The sequence below is a fragment of the Rhinopithecus roxellana genome, chromosome 10 (assembly GCF_007565055.1).
Source record: "Rhinopithecus roxellana isolate Shanxi Qingling chromosome 10, ASM756505v1, whole genome shotgun sequence".
Taxonomy (NCBI): Eukaryota; Metazoa; Chordata; class Mammalia; order Primates; family Cercopithecidae; genus Rhinopithecus; species Rhinopithecus roxellana.
In genome coordinates, this window is record NC_044558.1 from 68,098,222 (window position 1) to 68,118,644 (window position 20,423).

Here is a 20,423-nt window from a genome sequence, read left to right on the forward strand (position 1 = left end):
TATAGTTCACATTTGAAAAGTGCTATGAAAGCTGATTTGTACAATTCAGGTATTATAACAATGTTGTTTTGTTTTGTTTTGTTTTTTGAGACAGAATCTCACTCTGTTGAGGAGGCTGGAGTATAGCGGCATGATCTCTGCTCACTGCAACCTCCGCCTCCCAGGTTTAAGTGCTTCTCCTGCCTCAGCCTACCGAGTAGCTGGGATTACAGGCATCTGCTACCACATCGAGCTAATTTTTGTATTATTAGTAGAGACGGGGTATCACTATGTTGGCCAGGCTGGTCTTGAACTCGTGACCTCAAGCAATCCGCCCACCTCAGTCTCCCAAAGTGCTGGGATTACAGACGTGAGCCACCGTGCCTGGCCAACAATGTTATTCTAAATAAGCTAAACATAAATTTGGAGATAAAATAAAAATAAATGATGATGTGTGCACCTGTGTGCTTTTAATGAAATAAAAAAAGCATACCAAATAATTTCAAACTTTTAAATTCTAGTTTAGACATTCATTCTTCTCTCAGAAAGATATGCTAGCATATCACTTCACATCGTTCTTGACAAAGCTGCACATAGTGCAAAGTACCTCTCTACTTGAACTTCTGTTTGCTCAGAACTTATTATGTATCTGGCATTTCACATACCTCATCTTATCTGATTTCCATGACTGCTCTTTGAACATAAAATTATCCCTTTACTGCTAAGGAAGTGTGCTTTCAAAAAGTAACTTTTCCAGAATCACACAGCTAAGTAAGAGAACTAAGATTTGAAACCTGGTACGTCTAACACAAAATACCTGATTTTTTCCTTCTATGTGATAATACATAATTGTTTATTCGAATAATATACATAGATATGTTCCTAGGTAAAAACGGGGGTATACTTTTATATACAGTATCTATGATATCATACTGGCAAATAAATTCTGAAAGCATACTAGATAAGAGGTTAGCATTGGTACATAATTCTCCTTATTATACACACAAGTTTCCAAGAAATAAATAAGGTTTCTTTATTTTTGTTTTTGCTGAACTACATACCAAATTCTCACCCTAGGAGATTCTTTTCCCAACTACTGTAAATATTTGATAACAAAAAGGTCTTTAACATGAGTTGGCAAATTCTTCCCATGGTTATGTAACCTTTTGGCATTTGATAGCGTCTTTAAGTAATCAAATTCTTTGGTATTCAATGTTTTAAAGAATAGAGCAAGGTAAAAATTCTACTACTATGTGTGGTAGAAATCAGGGTATTACCTAGTTAAAAAAAAATATTTATGGCAAATCAGTAGTTAAGGCCTAAGGAACACATATTTCTCAAACTGATGTTACCAAAAATAAATTATTAAATGAAGTTAATCACACATTTATGAAGGCTCATTAGTTCAAATTATAAGGATAGTAATATTAGCAAAATATCTAGTATTTCCAGCACTCTCATACAAAATATTTTATCAACCTAGAAACAGCAAGATGATGACTACTTGTTATCCTGACAGTTGAAAATGCAAGATGCCAACAGGCTAGGTCACCAAAGAACTGATGACTTTAGAATCAAGCTAGGTAAACTTCATTCATTTAACTTAGTCAAAAATATGTTAGATAAAAGCATTTTATGTGCAAGGCATAAAACTTCAGAAAGCAACATATAACCCTCCGAAGATCTCTTCTGGTTTTATGACCACAAAATTGAGACAAATGATGCTACGAAACTAATTCCAATTTGTTTCTCCCACTGACATTTAAGTCAAGCTATTGAACAATCTAACTACTGATTAATTTCAACCTAAACTGGCAGTTTACCTAAAATTAAGCAGTACTTTCTGAGGCACGTTATCATGAATTTTAAAATTCCACTTGGATATTTTACTATTTCAATTATTTTCACATCATTAAGATGGCAGTTTTATGTGTAACATTCAACTAGTCTTTAGATGCTTCAATACTTTTAGAAGAAGCAGAAGTAATCATGTAAATCAATCTACCTTTGTTCTAGAATACAAATTCTAGCTACCTGTAAATTTTCAATCATTTGCAAAATATAGTAAAGTTGGTGTCTGTTGTTGTGATTTTCAGTACTTTTCTATCAGGCAAAGCATTATTCAAATCTTAGCCAGCTCGATACAAAAGTCTTATTCCAGGACTTCTGGGTCATGGTGAAGTAGGCTGTCATCTGGAGGCAGAGAAGTTTGAGTTATGGGAATAATTAGGCCCACAAAGTAGACCTGGGCCTTGGGGTCCCAGAGAAAAAAAGAAAGAAGGTCGTCAAAGAACTGGAGACTTAATCTCAATTTTAAACAATGACAATCATTTTGTTGATGTTTCTCCTATAAGAGCCATATCCCACTCTAAGAGTGTGGTACAAGGGCTGACACCAGAGATGCCTCCAGTGAAAAAAAGACAAGCCTTAGCACCCTAAGGAGCACCCAGAACCTGAGGCCATGTTGTGTGACAGACGGATAGGGAAGTCACCCAGCTCCAGGAAGCAGGTGCTTGACCACTCGGAGTTCCTCAGCGGGGAGAAGAAAAAGAAGTGACCCTTGGCATGTTCCACGGCTCTGGGGTGAAAACCTCCCCAGATCCCAGACACAGTGAGGAGACCAGAGTTGGCAAGAAGTTCAAAAAACACAAGAGGAAAAAAAGGGGCCCAGGACCCCATAGCCTTCTCAGTCCTTCTCATCCCTTGATTCTGCAAGGAAAGGGATGTTGCCTACATTTGCTCAGTGGGGAAGGAGGGCAAGGAGCAGGCAGCCTTGGGGAAGAATGGAAGCAGGGGAGACCCAGGGAACATAGTGGGAAAGTGAAGAAGACAAAAAAAAATCCACCAGAAGGGTGACACCCTTCTAGGTCACACCCCAAGCCCTCCAGGTCCATGAAGAGTAGCCTTAGGATACAAAGTAAAAAGAAGCCAGTCAAAATTGAGGCTCCAAAATACATCGCAATAAGCAATGACCCTAAGGTCACAGCAAAGAAGAAACTGAAGTCCAAGAAAAACAGCAGCCACTCACTGAGGACGTGGCTCTGAAAAGGGAAAAAAGAAGAGGAAAGAGAGCAGGATAGCAAGAAACTCGTGGAAAGAGAAAACAGACACAGAGGTGATGTTGGAAAAGAAAGGCAACATGGACAAGGGGCACACAGACCAGGTGAGATGAAAGGCCTTGCCACAGACTGATCTTTAGCTGGGTAAAAGAGAAGCTTCTGAAACCAGGAAGTGGACAGTAACCCAGTTTGGCCAGTGGGATACTGGTTTTAAGAACAAGGAACAGCCGGGCGCGGTGGCTCAAGCCTGTAATCCCAGCACTTTGGGAGGCCGAGACGGGCGGATCACAAGGTCAGGAGATCGAGACCATCCTGGCTAACACGGTGAAACCTCGTCTCTACTAAAAATACAAAAACTAGCCGGGCGAAGTGGCGGGCGCCTGTAGTCCCAGCTACTCGGGAGGCTGAGGCAGGAGAATGGTGTAAACCCGGGAGGCGGAGCTTGCAGTGAGCTGAGATCCGGCCACTGCACTCCAGACCCGGCAACAGAGTGAGACTCTGCCTCAAAAAAAAAAAAAAAAAAAAAAAAAAAGAACAAGGAACAGACATGGAAATTTCTCAAACATGGGTGGATTCAAAAATCTGACCCCGGCCGGGCGCGGTGGCTCAAGCCTGCAATCCCAGCACTTTGGGAGGCCGAGACAGGTGGATCACGAGGTCAGGAGATCGAGACCATCCTGGCTAACACAGTGAAACCCCGTCTCCACTAAAAATACAAAATACTAGCTGGGCAAGGTGGCGGGCGCCTGTAGTCCCAGCTACTCAGGAGGCTGAGGCAGGAGAATGGCGTAAACCCGGGAGGCGGAGCTTGCAGTAGGCTGAGATCCGGCCACTGCACTCCAGCCTGGGCGACAGAGCAAGACTCCGTCTCAAAAAAAAAAAAAAAAAAAAAAAATCTGACCCCTTCATTCAGCTGCCCCCCTAGCATGACTGCAAGGCCCAACATGACCCTCACCAAGAAGGCAGCAAATAGCTTGCAGCAGAACCTGCAGCAGGACTACAACTAGGCCATGAGCTGGAAGTTCAACCTAGGAGCAGGCTTTGGCTTCTCCACTACCTCAGACAAAATCTTTTATATTGGCAGGAATGCTTCCAAGTCAAGTTAGAAGATTAAATTCTAGTGTTGTGTCCCCACAAACAGCCAAAATTGCATTTATATTCAGTTGTGCAGATGAAAGCCATCTGACAGTTGTCTTGAATCCAACACCTGCAAAGATTAAGGACACTATCTCGATAGGCTTGGGCAAACTGGGGTGGGGGCAACTTAAGAGAATATGTCAATGGCTAAAACTTCCTGTTTTATGTGTCTAACATTCCACGCCTGTTTGAGACATCAGCACGTATAACATCTGTTAAGTGTTGAGCATGTGCTAGACACATACTCAAGTGTTTTCCTTGCATTAATGTGTTTAATCTTCATAATTATAAAATGAGTGCTATTACTATCCCCATCTTATCCATGAGGCAACTGAGGTTCAGGGATAAAGTAATAAAATTGCCTGGGTCACCCAACAAATAAACAAACAAAAATTATTCTGGCTTGTACAGTAGGAGTAATTACACCTTACAATAGGAACTTTAGGAGGAATTGTAACTGTATAAAGTTCAGTAGGAACCCAGTGATTTGAACCTCAACATCACTTGAGAAGATTTCGTGGGCAGTTGGGGAATTATCAATTTTATCAGTACCAAGTAAAAGTCCTTGGTTCACAGACAGACAAGTTTTCACAAAGGAATATTTATTTAGAATATATTTGAGATCCTCTATATTTCTGGCTTGACTTTCAACAATGCAATTCTAAATATATAATATAGATTTTATTCCTCTTAAGGGAAAATAATTTTCATCTTTCTGCAGCAGTTTTTAATGAGAAATCTATAAGGAGCAATATATTCCAGAAAAGTGTTTTTCAAATGTCTTTTTAGCAACAGAATCTTATTTTCAAACAAAATATTACTTTAAACCCCTATATATAAAACAAAAGCAAAACTCCTATGCTTAAAGGCAAGGTAGAGGGCCTTTCTTAAACTTTGCCTGATACCACTTATTCAAAGAACACTGTAGCCTAGAAAAATAATGTAGCCTAGAAAAATAAAGTCCTAAAAACAGTGAATATAAACTCTTAACTACTCAAAAGTCCTTTTCTCCAATTACACAGAATTTAAACAGCAATTCCTAGATATTTTTAAACGAAGGACACTTTTGAGGGAGTCTCAAAAATGTTTTATACAATCACATGTTATTTATACATTTCAAGGATAAACTAATAGTCAACATTGTGCTTAATGATGATAAACAAGGATGAGGACTTCCAGTTTCCTTTCAGGCATGTAAAAAGCTGCAAGTCATCAATCAGTCCCATCCTCACAACAAGAAATAAGATGAACAAACTGAAAATTTACAACTCCTCCTGGATCTATCAAAGAACCGAAGTCACAGGGCAAACTACCACTCTGAAAGCTGGAGAGACCCTTGAATACAGAGAATCAGCCCTTCGAGCTGGAGCCAGTAACTTGCAGGAACGCTTAAACAGCAATTGACAAACTGCTAATCTTCAGAATTAAAAACTCCTTGGGGCGGGAGGTCAGTCTCTGGGGAGAACCCATACTTTTGTGTGAATTACCTTCAGAGACCAGTATCTCACAGTGAAGACTGAAAAAAACTTCCTCCCTGCTTCCAGGAATGGAAGAGGGTAAGTAACCGTTTCTAATATGCCCAGAGTGTTCTTTTTGCCTTACAAAGGTCTGTCTCATGAGCCTTATCTGACTTAGCAAAGCCTTATCTGACTTACAGGAAAAGCAATTAGAAAACATGGGCCCTCTCGAGGCAGAGTTTGCAGTGAGCCAAGATCGTGCCACTGCACTCCAGCCTGGGTGACAGAGCGAGACTCCCTCTCAAAAAAAGAAAACAAGGGCCCTCCCTAGACTTTTCATCTTACACAGTAGAAAAAAAATAAAGGCTGAGAAACTTACCAAAGTAGCAGCCCTTAGATGAAGGCCCACTTTTTTAAAGTGAGATTTAATCATAAGATTATAGAATATTTCACCTCCCCATTACCTTACCACCATATCAGCAGGTTTCCAGTATGGTATAACAGTGTATTAGAACTGAGAGAGCTACCAGCTACAGGCTATATTTAAAAAGGAGTTTCTAAAAAAAATTCAACAACAACAAAGGAAGAAAAAAAAGGACACCAGGGAATATTGAAGCTTCTGACACCTACAGCTATAGCAAACATTAAACATGGCCTAACTTCTAGCCAGATAAACATAAAACCTCACGCAAAGGCTTTTACCTCAGATGCTTAACTGAAACATCCTGACTATCAACAAAAACTTACAAGGCATGCCAAAAGTAAAAAAACAAACAACACCCCCTACACACACACACACACACACACACACACACACACACACAGTCAGAAGAAGAGGCAAAGCTAACATTAGAACCAGATTCAGATATCACACAAATTTCGACATTTTCAGACTGAGAATTTAAAATAATTATAATAAATATGCTAAGACTAATGGAAAAAGTGAATATCAAGAACAAATGGATAATGTGAGCAGAGATGAGATGCTAAGAATAAAAAGAAAATGCTAGAAATAAAAAAAACTAAGACATAAACAATGTCTTTCATAGACTCATCAACAGACTGGATACAGACAAGGAAAGAATCAGTGGACTTGAAGATGTAAGATATGTCAACAGGAACTTCCCAAACTGAAAAGCAAAGGGAACAAAGAATAAAGGAAACAAACAGAATATTCAAGGACTGTGGGACGATAACAAAAGCTGCAAATACATGCAGTGGGAATACCATAACGATAAGAAAAAGAGAAAGAACACAAAAAATATTTGAAGTATAAGAATGAAGTGAGAATTTTCTAAAACTAATGTCACACAAGAAGAAATCACAGATCCGGGAAACACAGACAACACTAAACAAGATAAATATTAAAAAATCAATACGTAGCCATATCATATTCAAACTTCCAAAAACCAAAGACAAAGAAAAAAACCCTGACAGAAATAAGAGGGAAAAAACCAACTTACTAATGGAAGGTCAAGAAGAATACACTGATGTCTCTTTAGGAATAACACAAAGAAGAAGAGTGGAATGAGATATTTAAACTGTTGAAAGATAAACATCCATTAACCTAGAATTTTGTATCCAGTAAAATCACTCTTCAAAAGTCAAGGAGAAATAGACTTTCTCAGACAAACAAAAACTGAGGCCATATGCACCAGTAGACCTGCTTCACAAGAAATGTTAAGAGGAGATCTTTAGAGAAGGAAAATATAGAGGTCAAAACTTGAAGTTATATAGCGTAAGGAAGAGTGTTGAGAAGAAATCAATAGAAGTAAAATATTTTTCTTGCTTTTAATCTAACAGATAAATAAAAAAATAGCAATAGTATATCTGGTGATTATAGCTTATAGATAAGTGAAATGAGTGACAGCATGTAAAGGACACAGTATAAGGCAACGGTCCCCAACCTTTTTGGTACCAGGGACCACTTTCATGGAAGACAATTTTTCCATGGACCAAGGGTTGGGGGGATGGTTTTGGGATGATTCAATTACATTTATTGTGCACTTTATTTCCATTATTACTCATTGTACTATATAATGAAATAATTATACAGCTCACCAAAGGGAGCCCTGTGCTTGTTTTCCGGCAACTAGACAGTCCCATCTGGGGGTGATGGGAGAAGTGATAGATCATCAGGCATTAGGTTCTCATAAGGAGCATGCAACCTAGATCTCTCAAATGCACAGTTCACAGTAGGGCTTGTGGCTCCTATGAGAATCCAGTGCTGCCACTGATCTAACAGGGGGCAGAGCTTAGGTGGTAATGCAATCAATAGGGAGTGGCTGTAAATACAGATGAAGCTTTGCTTTTTTGCCCAAGACTCACCTCCTGCTGTGCAGCCTGGTTCCTAATAGGCCACGGCCCAGTACCTGTATAGCAGTACACAGGTACATCCCATTTTATTCCATGTTGCTTTATTATGCTTTGCAGATACTTTTTTTTTTTTTTTTTTTTTTTTTTGAGATGGAGTCTCGCTCTGGAGTGCAGTGGCGAGATCTCGGCTCATTGCAAGCTCTGCCTCCTGGGTTCACACCATTCTCCTGCCTCAGCCTCCTGAGTCGCTGGGACTACAGGCGCCCACCACCAGGCCCGGCTAATTTTTTTTTGTACTTTTAGTAGAGAATGGGGCTTCACCATGTTAGCCAGGATGGTCTCGATCTCCTGAACTCATGATCCGCCTGCCTCGGCCTCCCAAAGTGCTGGGATTACAGGCGTGAGCCACTGTGCCCGGCCAAATGTTATGTGTCTTTTGAGTATTCCACTGACTGGCTGTTACCCTCATCTCTCTCCCCATCCTTAGGGCTCCCTGAGACACCATTCAACAATATTGAAATTAGACTAATAACCCCACAATGGCCTCTCGGTGTTCAAGTGAAAGGAAGAGTCATATGTCTCTCACTTTAAATTAAACACTAGAAATGATTAAGTTTAGTAAGAAAGGTACGGCAAAGCTGAGAAAGGCTAAAAGCTATGCCTCTTGCACCAAACAGCCAAGCTGTGAATGTAAAGGAAAAGTTCTCAATGGAAAATAAAAATAATTCTCAAGTGAACACCCAAATGTTAGGAAAGTGAAACAGCCTTGCTGATATGGAGACAGTTGTGGAGGTCTGGATAGAATATCAAACCAGTCAAGACGTTCCATTAAGCCGAAGCCTAATCCAGAGCAAGGCCCTAAACTCTCTTAAATTCTATGAATAGGTTGAGAGAGATGGGGAAGTTGCAGAAGAAAAGTTTGAAGCCAGCAGAGGGTGCTTCATGAGGTTTAAGGAAAGAAGCCATCTCCATAACATGAAAGTGCAAGGTAAAGCAAGTCCTGATGCAGAAGTTGCAGCAAGTTATCCAGAAGACCTAGCTAACATCACTGATAAAGAATGCTACTCTAAACAACAGATTTTTCAATAAAGATCAAACAGCCTTCTACTGGAAGAAGATGGTATCTAGGTCTAGGACTTTCATAGCTAGAGAGGAAAAGTCAATGCCTGGCTTCAAAGCTTCTAAGATTCTAAGAAAGGCTGATTCTCATTAGCAGCTAATGCAGCTGGTGACTTTTAAGTTGAAGTCAATGCTCATTGATCATTCTGAAAATCTGAGGATTCTAGAGAATTATCTAAATCTACATTGCCTGTGCAACATCAAAGCCTAGGTGATAGCACATTTGTTTACAGCATGGTTTACTGAATATTTTAAGCCCACTATTAAAACTTACCACTCTGATGAAAAGATTTATTTCAAAACAGTACCACTCACTGACAATGTACCTAATTGCCCAAGAGCTCTGATGGAGCTGTACAAGGATATGAATGTTGTTTTCATGCTGCTAACACAACATCCATTCTGCAGCTCATGGAACAAGGAGTCACTTCAACTATTTTGTATTTTTTTGAGACAGGGTCTCACTCTGTTGCTGAGGTTGGAGTGCAGTGGCACATCTCACTCAGCTCACTGCAAACTCCGCCTCCTGGGCTCAAATGATCCTTCCACCAAAGCCTCCTGAGTAACTGGGACTACAGGCAAGGGCCACCATGACCACCTATTTTTAAATTTTTTTGTAGAGACAAGGTCTTGCTATATTGCCCAGCCTTGTCTTGAACTCCTGGGCTCAAGCCATCTTCCTGCTTTGGCCTTCCAAAGCGTTCAGATTACAGGCATCAGCCACTGTGCCTGGCCTCAACTTTCAACTTTTGTTACTTAAGGCTATAGCTGCTATAGAAAGTAATTCCATGGACAGATCTGGCAAAGTAAAATGAAAATCTTCTGCAAAGGATTCTCTAATGCTAGCTGCCACTAAGAACATTTGTAATCCATGGGAGGAGGTCAAAATATGAACAGTAGCAGGTATATGAAAGAAGTTGATTCCAATTCTCATGGATGACTTTGAGGATTCAAGGCCTCAGTGAAGGAAGTAACAGCAAATATGATAGAAATAGCAAGAGAACTAGAAGCAGAGCCTAAAGATGTAACTGAATTGCTACAATCTTATGATAAAATTTGAATGGATGAGGAGTTGCTTCTTAGGGATGAACAAATAAAGTGGTTTCTCAGGGTAGAATCTACTCCTGGTGAAGATGCTGTGAACATGGTTGAAATGATAGCAAAGGCTTTAGAATATTACATAAACTTAGTTGATAACACAGCAGCAGGGTTTGAGAAGACTGACTTAATCTTTTTTTTATTTGTTAAGAGATAGGGTCTTGCTAAATTGTCCAGGCTGGAGTGCAGTGGCTATTCACAGGCACTATCCCACTACTGATCAGCATGGGAGTTTCGACTTGCTCCATTTCTGACCTGGGCTGGTTCACCCTTCCTTAGGCAACCTGGTGGTCCCCACTCCCAGGAAGTCACCATACTGATGCCAAACTTAGTACAGACAACCAATCCGTGTAGTGCACTACAGCCCAGAACTCCTGGACTCAAGCAATCCTCCTTGCTCAACCTCCCAAATAGCTGGGAGTGCAGGAATGCACTGCTGCTTGACTCCAATTTTGAAAGAAGTTCTACTATGGGTAAAACGGTATCAAGCAGCATCTCATGCTACAGAGAAATCTTCTGTGAAAGGAAGAGTCCAGTAATGTGGCACACTTCATTACTTTAAGAAATTGACATGACTACCCCAATCTTCAGCAACCACTATCACGATCAGTCAGCAGTCATCAACATCAAGGCAAGACCTTTCACCTGCAAACAGATGATGACTTGCTAAAGGTTCAGATGATCATTAGCATTTTTAGCAGTAAAGTATTTTTAATTAAGGTATGTACCCTGTTTTTTTAGACGAAATGTTATTGCACACTTAATTAACTACAGTATAGTGTAAACATAACTTTTAAATGCACTAAGAAACAAAAACATTTATGTGACTTGCTTTATTGTGATATTTGCCTTCTTGGTGATCTGGAACCAAATATGCAATATCTCTGATGTATGCCTGTACTATTGTTTGAAAGTCATCTTAGATTAACTATAAATGTATATTGCAAACTCTAAAATAACCACAAATGAAAAATTTAAAGAAATATGATTGATATCTGAAGAAAGGGGAGAAAATGGCAACATAAAAAGTGCTCAGTAACATCAGAGAAGGCAGAAAAAATGGGACAGCAGAAAAAGAACAAGTGCATTTACAGATATGATAGCTATCAATGCAACTATAGTGATAATCACATTAAATGAGAATGATCTAAATACACGAAGTAAAAGACAGAGAGGATAATAAAATAAGACCCAACTATGTATTGTTAAAAATAAAGACACAGATTAAAAGTAAAGGGATGGAGAAAGATAAACTATATTAACACTAATTAAAAGAAAGCTGGAGTGGCAATAATTATTTCAGACAAAGCAGACTTCAGAGCAAGGAAAATTATCGTGGATCAAGAGGGGCATTACATAATGATAAAGAAAACCTAACAATCTTCTCCAAGAAGGTATGGCAATCCTTAAGATATATGCACTGAACATAAAGCATCAAAACATGTGAGGCAAACACTGACAGAACTGCAAAGAGAAAGAACCAAATCCACTATTACAGTTGAAGACTTCAACATACCTCTATCAGTAACTGACAGATCCAACAGGCAGAAAATCAGTAAGGATATAGTTGAATTGAACAGCACCATCAATCAACTGGATCTAATTGATATTTACTGAATACTTCATCCAACAATATATTCTTCTCAAGATCACATGGAACATCCACCAAGATAGACCACAATCTGGGACATAAAACACACCTTAGCAAATTTAAAAGAATAGAAATCATATGTATACTCTGAAACCACAATGGAATTAAATAGAAATTGACATGGTTTGGCTGTGTCCCCACCCACACGGTTACGCCCATGCTGCTGTTCTCCTGATAGTGAGTGAGTCCTCACGAGATCTGATGATTTTATAAGGGACTTTTCCCCCCCTTTGCTTGGCACTTCTCTCTCCTGTTGCCATGTGAAGGATGTGTTTGCTTCCTTTTCTGTCATGATTGTTGCTTTCCTGAGGCCTTCCCAGCCATGCAAAACTGTGAGTCAATTAAATCTTTATAAGTTAACCAGTCTCAGGTATGTCCTTACAGCAGCATAAGAACAGATTAATAGAGAAATCAATAACAAAAAGTCAGAAAATATCAAAAACATTTGGAGTCTAAGTAACACATTTTTACAATATTTCGAACTAAAGGAAAATGAAAATACAACGTAATCATAATTTCTGGATACAGTAAAAGTAGTATTTAGAGGAAAGGCTTTAGCATTGAATGTATATACTAAAAAAGAAGAAAGATCTAAAATAATAATGTAAGCTTCTACCTTAGGAAACTAGACAAAGAAGAGCACATTAAACCCAAAGCAGGCAGAAGAAAAAAAATAATAAAAGAGCAGAAAGTAATGATACTGAAAACAGGAAACCAACAGAAAGAAAAAAATTTAACAAAACCAAAAGCCGATTCTTGGGGGGAAAAATTTCAGTAAAATACATAAACCTGTAGCTAACCTAACCAAGAAAAGGTAACAGGAGATACAAATCATTAATATCAGAAATGAAAAAGGAACCATCACTACCAATCCCATGGACATTAAAAGGATGATAATAAAGAAACAGAAATATCTCTATGCTCACAAATTTGGTAACTTAGATGAAACTGACCAATTCCCTGAAAGACACAATCTGCCAAAACTCACTCAAGGAGCAACAGATAATCTGAATAACACTGTAACTATTAAAGAAATTGAATCAATAATTAATAACCTTCAAAACAGAAAGTACCAGGACCACATGGTTTCTCTGCTGAATTCACAACAAATAATTAAAGGAAGGAATGATATGAATTCTCTACAATCCCTACCAGACAACAGAAGCAAAAGGAACACTTTCTAACTCATTCTATGAGGATGGCATTACCCTATTACCAAAATCAGACAAAGACATGACAAGAAAACTATATCCCAGAATCTTGCATGAATACAGAGGAGAACATCCTCAGGAAAAATATTAGCAAATCGTATCAAACAATGCATAAAAAAGAAATATATACCATGACAAAGTAAAATTTATTACAGGTACACAAGGCTGGTTGAAGTAAAAAACTGAAGTAACCCATCACATTCACAAGCTAAAAAATAAAAATCATATGATCATAGCAATAGATGCAGAAAAGCATTTGACATAATCCATTATCTACTCATGCTAAAAGCTCTCAGCAAAAAACCAAATTAAAAATGGGTTAAATATCTGAATAGACAACCCACCAAAGAAGATATACATATGGTAAATAAACAAAAAGATGCTCAACATCATATGTTATTAGGGAACTAGAAATTAACACAACAGATACACCAACACACACACACCTATCAAAATGGCTCATATCTAAAACACTGACAACACTAAATGTTGGCAAAGATATGAAGCGACAAGATTCTCATTCACTGCTGGTAGGAATACAAAATAGTACAGACACTTTGGAAGACAGATTCACAGTTTCTTATAGTGTTAAACATAGTCTTTATCATATGATCCAGCAATTATAATCCTAGGTCTTTGCTCAAATGAGTTGAAAAATTACATCCACACAAAGTTACACATAAATGTTTATAACACCTTCGTTCAAAATTGCCAGTAATTGGAAGCAACTATGACATTGTTCAATAGATGAATGGATAAGCAAACTATGGTACATCTGTATAATAAAATATTATACAGAAATAAAAAGAAATGAGCTATCCAACAATAAGAAGACACGGAGAAAACTTATGTGCATATTACTAAGTGAAAGAAAGCAGATTAAAAAGGATACTGCTGAATAATTCCAACTATATTACATTCCAGAAAAGTCAAAACTATAGAGACAGCAAAAAAATCAGCGGCAGCCAGGAATTCGGGGTGAGGGAGGGGGTGAAGAGGAATAAATAGGTAAAGCATAATGGATTTTTAGTGTAGTGAAGGTACTCTGTATGTTACTGGAGACATGACATTATGCATTTGTCAAAACCCGCGGAAATACAGAAAGAATGAATCTGAATGTAAACTATGAACTTTAGTTAATAATAGTGTATCAATATTGGCTCATCAATTATAATGTGTGTACCACACTAATGCAAGGTGTCAATAATAGTGGAAACTGTGTGCAGGGAGGACGGAAATATGGGAACTCTATTCTATCTGCTCGATTTTTACATAAACCTAAAACTGCTCTTAAAAAATGCAGTTTAGGCTGGGCACGGTGGCTTACACCTGTAATCCCAGCACTTTGGGAGGCCGAGGCGAGCGGATCATGAGGTCAGATCAAGACCACCCTGGCTAACACGGTGACGCCCCGTTCTCTACTAAGTATACAAAAAAAAAATTAGCTGGGCATGGTGGTGGGCGCCTGTAGTCCCAGCTACTCAGGAGGCTGAGGCAGGAGAATGGTGTGAACCCAGGAGGCAGAGCTTGCAATGAGCCGAGATAGCACCACTGCACTCCAGCCTGGGCGACAGAACGAGACTCCGTCTCAAAAAAAAAAAAAAAAAACAATTTATTAGCTTTAAAAAAGATATGGATGAATATTATCACTATTGTGTAACTGTGTTGAAAACATTAGACATATATATATATATATATATATATTTTGTTTTATTTTGTTTTGTTTTGTTTTTGAGGTGATGTCTTGCTCTGTCACACAGGCTGGAATGCAATGACATGATCTCGGCTCACTGCAACCTCCACTTCCCCGGTTTAAGCAATTCTCCTGCGTCAGCCTCCCGATTAGCTGGGATTACAGTCACCCGCCACCACGCCTGGCTAATGTTCGCATTTTTAGTAGAGATGGGTTTCACCATATTGGCCAGGCTGTTCTCAAACTCCTGACCTCAAGTGATCCATCTACCCCGGCCTCCCAAAGTGCTGAAATTACAGACGTGTGCCACCGCACCTGGCCTAGACATTATAATTAGATAAGACAAAATTTGAAGTATATAGAAAACACCTATAAGTTGAAAAATATAATGGAAGTTGAGATCATTTATAACAACTAAATATAAGACTACCACCTAGCAATAAACTTAATAAAGTACAAAATTGACGTGAAGAAAAATCTAGAAGCTCTATTGGAAAAAAAAAAAGTAATGACATGGGCTGATACCTTTTCCAGTAAGGGAAAACTAAAAAAAAGTGTTCACTAGCAAAAAATAAACAAAAAACTCTGATCATTAAAAGCAGTTGCGGCTAGGCGCAGTGGCTCACGCCTGTAATCCCAGTGCTTTGGGAGGCCAAGGCAGGCGGATCACGAGCTCAGGAGTTCCAGACTAGCCTAGCCAATATGGTGAAACCTCGTCTCTACTAAAAATACAAAAATTAGCTGGGCATAGTGGTGCCTGCCTGTAATCCCAGCTACTCAGGCTGAGGCAGGAGAATCGCTTGAAACCGGGAGGTGAAGGTTACAGTGAGCCAAGATCGTGCCACTGCACTCCAGGCTGGGTGACACTGCAAGACTCCATCTAAAAAAAAAAAAGAAAAAAAAAAAAGCAATTGCAACGCATATCCCAACATGCCTTTCTTGGCAATTTCAAGAAATAATCTGATTTATACATCACTCTAATTTCAAAATTTGGCATAGTGCCTAGTATAAGGTAGTTGCTCAAATAAATCATAAAAAACTGTGAAGAATCAGCAGGGGCAACCTGCCATTTCCGAAGTTAAAATACATTTAAAGTGATAGTGTAATAAGGACAGAGATCAAGGGGATAACAAGTGATCCAGAAATAGGCACAGCATATATAGGAATTTAGTATATGACAAATGTCTGAGGGAAAGATGAACTTGCCAATAAGTTAGCCATTTGGAAAATAATTAAGCTAGACTCATACCTCACTCTATACATCGAGCTAAATTACAAATGAATCACAAAGTAAAAATATTAATGTATTACAAAGCAAAAAATGTGTATTTTATGATATAAAAGTTGAAAAGGTCTTTCTAAGCACAACATGAAAAAAATTAAGATTACTATTCTATGTAGCAAAATATGGCTAAAGTCTCGAGACGTGGGGTGGACACATAATAAAGAGATGACATCCTTTTTTTCTTTGAGACAGAGTCTCACTTTGTCACCCAGGCTGGAGTGCAGTGGCACAATCTCGGCTTACTGCAACCTCTGCCTCCCAGGTTCAGGCGATTCCCGTGCCTCAGACACCCAAGTAGCTGGGATTACAGGCACCCACCACCATGCTCAGCTAATTTTTTGTGTTTTTAGTAGAGACAGACAGGGTTTTGCCACGTTGACCAGGCTGGTCTTGAACTCCTGACCTCAAGTGATCCGCCTACCTTGGCTTTCCAAAGTGTTGGGATTACAGGTGTGAGCCACCATGCCTGGCCAAGAATTGACATCCTTAATGCAGAGAGAAGTATTGCAAATTTTTAGGAAGGGCAATAAAGAATGAGCAAATGACACGAGTAGATAATTCACAGAAGAAAATCATATTTAAAGATATTTAACTCAATACCTGAAATAAAAATTAAAACAGGAGCTGGGGAATGGTAAGATGAAGAAGCAGAATACAAAAGATTTTTAGGGCAATAAAACTATTCTCTATACTGTAATGGTGGACACATGTTATTATATTAATATTTGTCAGTGGTCAGGTGCAGTGGTTCATGCCTATAATCCCAACCCTTTGTGAAGCCAAGGTGGGAGGACTGCTTGAGACCAGGAATTCAAAACCAGCTTAGGCAACATATAAGACCCCGTCTGTACAGAATTTTTTGTTTGTTTTTGAGACGGAGTCTTGCTTTGTCACCCAGGCTGGAGTGCAGTGATGTGATCAGGGCTCACTGCAAGCTCTGCCTCCGGGTTCACGCCATTCTCCTGCCTCAGCCTCCCGAGAAGCTGGGACCACAGGCGCCCACCACCACGCCTGGCTAATTTTTTTCTATTTTTAGTAGAGACGGGGTTTCACTGTGTTAGCCAGGATGGTCTCGATCTCCTGACCTCATGATCAGCCCACCTCGGCCTCCCAAAGTGTTGGGATTACAGGCGTGAGTCACTGCGCCCAGAAAATTTTAAAATTAGCTAGGCAAAAAAGTTAAAATTTGGTGGGTGTGGTGGTCACACCTATAGTCCTAGCTACTCAGGAGGCTGAGGCGGGAGGGATCACTTGAGCCCAGGAAGTCCCGGTTATAGCGAGCTGTGATCATCCCACTAAACTCTAGCCTGGATGACAGAACAAGACTTTGTCTCAAAAACAAAGAACAACAGGCTGGGCGCTGTGGCTCATGCCTGTAATCCCAGCACTTTAGGAGGCCAAGGTGGGTAGATCACGAGGTTAGGAGTTCAAGACCAGCCTGGCCAACATGGTGAAACGACATCTCTACTAAAAATACAAAAATTAGCTGGGCATGGTGGCACGCACCTGTACTCCCAGCTACTTGGGAGGATGAGGCGAGAGAATCGCTTGAACTTGGGAGACAGAGGTTGCAGTGAGCCGAGAATATCCCACTGCACTCCAGCCTGGGTGATGGAGCAAGACTCCATCTCCAAACAACAACAACAACAACAACAACAACAACAACAACAAATTTCACAGAACAACCCAACAAAACAAAACCCCCAGAATGTATAATGTCAAGAGCAAATCTTAAACTATGGACTTTGGGTGATAATGATGTGTCAACACAGGTTAACCAGTTGTAACAAATGTACCATTCCTATAAAGATGTAATATTTGTGGGGCAGGTGCTATATACGAATACTCTGTATTTGCCACTCAATTTTGTTGTAAACCTAAAATTGCTCTCAAAATAAAGTCTATTTAAAAATTTAAAATAACAAAAGAATAAAAATTGACAGTCTTTTTGAGGCTATCAGATCAGCAAAGATGAAATTTCCCTTCAGATTTGAGTAGTTAGGTAGCGGGAAACAAGCTCATATTCTATTATTTGAATTACAAATTAACATTTTTGGATGGTAATTTGTCAATTTCTATAAAAATAAAAACATGTAAATCCCCTGACTCAGCAATTCCCAGTTTGGTATTTTAGTCTACTGAAATACTTGTAGAAAATGTGCTATAGAAACAAAATTATTCACCACAGTTCTGTTCATATGTAATAGCAAATAACTAAAATCCCAAATACCCTTAATATGAGATATAGTTAACAGACTATAGTGCAGGATCATTGCATCTTATTCATGGAAAGAAATGTGTCCTCATAATTTAAGAGCAATCCTGTCAAAAAAAGGACGAGCAATTCCATTTACCAAGGCAGATAACAAAGACAGTGCAATAAAAGGGAATTCTTGGTATTCAATACAAAGAATGGGTAAATCTACGTATTGACATAAAAAGTGTATATATATATTCTATATGAATGAATATTACATATATTATTGAAGCAAGCTCTAGATCAGCATATATAGTTTAAAATAAGAAACAAAGTCTACATGTATACTTTTCATGTACAATATAGTACAGCTGTATATGAAAAAGGTTTGTAAAGATATATACCAAAATTACAACCATGCTTATCTTTCGATAATGCTATTTTTAGAATTTAAATTTTTTAAAAGCTAGAAGTATAATTTTAAGATGAGAAAAACAATTATGAAAATATTGTGGAATCACTTTTGTTAAGAGTCTTGAGTTGCATCTGATGAAACTAGTTTGGATTGTCCCACTGGACAGTGCTGAAACGCAAAATATCCACTGTGACTCTTACTTTTTTTAGAATAAACTACTCTTATAGTATGAGAAAAGAAAGTTACAGTGACAAATTGAAGAAAAAAGTCACTGACTTACCCTAATTTCCTTAAGACCAGATTACTGACAGAGGGAAAGATATCAAAATATAAGATTTAAATGGAAACTAAAAAATCACATAAGTTCTAAATAAAAACATAGGGGTTCTTCTACAATTTGGGCACAGAGAAAGCCTTCCTAACTATAATCCAGATCCAGAAGCAATAATGAAAAACCTAATAAATTTGTTTACAGAAAAATTGAAAGAAAAAAACCCTTCATCTAGGACAAAAAGTAATGCAAAACAAAGGGTAAAGTAAAAAGACAAATGATTAACTGAAAAAATGAGAAAAACCTTTTCAAGTTACACCACAGCAGACATTTTTTTTTGGAGTATGACATAGGACAAAGAATAAATTCTTAACAATATTGAGAAATGGGATTTTTGGTGTGGGAGAAAGAAGATACAGGTGTGAAAATGATAAAACGAAGTGAAAACCTTGTTGTACTTAATCTAAATTCCAAGAATCAGTAGAAACACACAGACCATCTTGCCTATCAGAGAGCAGGGAAACTATCAAATACTTACACTAAGGTCACAACCAAAGGACTTGGGAAATCCACTTGAAAAGACTTTCACTGACCAAAAATGGCACAATTTGTATATCAAGAAGGATACAATAACCTCAATTGACTGAAATACCTCAAATACATTTAAATTCCTGTTGGCTCACAGTAATACCACAAACAAAATAAACAAAAACCAAACCTCATGGTAACTTTGTGCAGAGCGATAGTGAGCAACTCATTATTTTGAAAACTGGTAAATAAGGGAAATATCCAAGCATCTATCTTGCCTTTCCTGTAGGAAATATTCCTCAAAGAAGGCAAATGACTGATAAAAGGGGGTCCTTTATATTTTACAAACCTTAATGAAATAATGTTCTGAGCAATGATCCTTAAAGGCTGTTTACATCACAAAAAGAGACAAGAAGATATTACATATTTCCTGATGGAAGTACACAATTTCATTTCTGAAGTGGTCTTCAAATACTGAAACCAGAACTTGATCAAATATTTGGATCAAACTACCAATGTACAGAAAATACAAGGTCAGAGTAACACACTAAACAATATCAGGAAAATCCAGACTGTAATGCTCTATAGGACAAATTAACCTGTTTTTTTTTCCTCCCCCAACAAAAACTTGCAAAGAAAAAAAAAATTAAGAGGGATGGAGGGGTAATCTAACAGATTAAAAGAGATTTAAGACTTATCAACCAGGGGCAATGTTTGAACCTTAGATTCCAATTCAAACTCTAAACAAAAGGCCACTGGAGAAATGTAAACACTGACAGGATATAAGAAGAAATCATAATATTAAAGGGAATTAATTTTTTTCTGTAAGAGTATGGTGGTGGTGGTGGTACAGTATTTATATCTAAAGAGTGAGGTCCCTAACTTTTAGAGATAAACGCTTACAGATTAAAAAACCAAGCATCAATATGTGATGATATAAGAGGGAGTGGGACTTCCTGAAAACAATCTATATTGTACATCTAAAAGGAGAATTATGGCTCATGCCT

The 20,423-nt window shown here is 38.4% G+C and overlaps 1 protein-coding gene and 1 pseudogene across 1 annotated transcript in view; both read right to left on the bottom strand.

Moving 5' to 3' along the window:
- The window catches only part of ARID2 (AT-rich interaction domain 2), a 187,231-nt gene that overhangs the window by 24,468 nt on the left and 142,340 nt on the right, over positions 1–20,423 (bottom strand). The gene's annotated exons all lie outside the window — the stretch shown is intronic.
- LOC115899944 lies at positions 1,917–3,254 on the bottom strand (annotated as a pseudogene).